Source organism: Penaeus chinensis, chromosome 23 (assembly GCF_019202785.1).
Source record: "Penaeus chinensis breed Huanghai No. 1 chromosome 23, ASM1920278v2, whole genome shotgun sequence".
Taxonomy (NCBI): Eukaryota; Metazoa; Arthropoda; class Malacostraca; order Decapoda; family Penaeidae; genus Penaeus; species Penaeus chinensis.
The window spans coordinates 8,857,116-8,859,101 of NC_061841.1; positions in this window are offsets into that span (position 1 = coordinate 8,857,116).

Below are 1,986 nucleotides of genomic sequence, written 5' to 3' on the forward strand. Positions count from 1 at the left end.
AAAAACCAACCAACCAACCAACCAACCAAACAAACAAAAACAGATACAAACAAACGCACACAATGAGAAAAGAAAACGAGAGAAGAAAAAGGGTGGAAGCAGACAGGGAGGAGGAGAGACGAATATACATCACAGCAGAAGAATAATGATAGCATTTTGACCCACTGTTTTTGAGGTGTCGATAAAATGTCGAATGAAGTCGCCCATTATCTCAGCGCTGAGTTATGGTAATGCAAGGGAGGGTAAAGGTGGTGAGAGAGAGAAGAGGAGAGGGAGGGAGGGAGGGAGGGAGGGAGTGGAGGGAGGGAGGGAGTGGAGGGAGGGAGGGAGTGGAGGGAGGGAGGGAGTGGAGGGAGTGGAGGGAGTGGAGGGAGGGACGGAGGGAGGGAGTGGATGGAGGGATGGAGGGAGGGAGAAGGAGGGAAGGACGGAGGGAGGGACGGAGGGAGGGAGGGAGAGAGAAGGAGGGAAGGACGGAGGGAGGGAGATAGAGAGAGAGAAGGAGATAGGGAGAGAGAGAAGGAGGAAGGGAGAGAAGAAGGGAGGGAGAAAGAGAGAGAGAGAGAGAGAGAGAGAGAGAGAGAGAGAGAGAGAGAGAGAGAGAGAGAGAGAGAGAAAGAGAGTGACAGACAGACAGAAAGACAGAAAGACAGACAGACAGACAGACAGACAGACAGACAGACAGAGAATAAGAGGAAAAAAAGACGGAAGAAGTGATGGAAAAGGGAAAAAAAGAGAGACAAAAAAAGGAAAGCAGAAAATCTTAGATAGGAGAGAAAGGAACTAAAAATATAAGACAAAGAGTAACAGAAAGGAAAAGGAATGAGATGAAAAAAAGATAACAGGAAAAAAGAGAGATAAATATGAATAGATGAAAAGAAAGAAAGAAAATATATGGAAAGAAGCAGAAGATGAAAGGAAGGAAGAGATAAAAACAGAGAATTAAAAAGAGACAAAAACAGAGAATTAAAGAAAAACAATTAAGTGGTTAATAGAAATTTGATAGGAAAAAAATGGATAGACAAAGAGGAAGAAAGGAAAAACACGGAGAAGGAAAAGAAAGAAGGGAGATGAGAAAACAGAAAAGGAAAAGGAAAGGAAGACAGATGATGGAAAGAAACAAGAAATGAAAGAAGAGAGATGGAAAGAAATAAGACATGAGAGAAAAAGATAGGTGGAAATAAATAAGAAATAAAGGAAAAAAAGAGAGAGATGGAATAAAATGGAAAATGGTAATATGAAAAAAAACAAAAACGAATGAAAGTGAGAGAAAGAAAAGGAATAAAAAAAGGGTTGAAAGGAAAAAAAGACGAAAACAATGAAAAAGAAAAAAAAAAAAAAGAAAACAACAGATAGATAGATAAATGGGTAAGTAGATAAATGGGTATATATATCGACAGATAGATAGATAAATAGATAGATTGAAAGATTGGTAAGTAGGTAGATAGATAGATAACTAGAGAGGTAGATTGTTAAATAGATAGGCAGATGATAGAAAGATGTTAAACAGAGAGATGGTGAAAGAGAGAGAGAGGGAGAGAGAGAGTGAGAGAGAGAGAGAGAGAGAGAGAGTGAGTGAGAGAGAGAGAGAAGTGTGAAAAAAAAGAAAAGAAAAGTGTCAGAAAAGAGAAGAAAAAAAAAACACGAACTAACGAAAACAAAAAAAAAACAAACAAACAAACAAAAAAAAACCAAAAGCCAATAACAATATCTGTAACACCACCACTTAACAACAACAACAACAACAACAACAACAAACACACACGAATTACTCACCAGCGAAATAATTATATATCCTTCACATAACATATCTACCCCATACGGTCACCAGCAAGAATTAGGATATTTGATATATATCACCTCATCCGTGGGCGTGGAGTGGGCGTGAGGGCGAAGAGGGAGGGGAAGAGTGAGGGGAGGAGTGAGGGGAGGAGTGATTGGGTGGGGAAGGAGGTGGATGAGGGGGTTGGGGAGGAGTGATTGGAT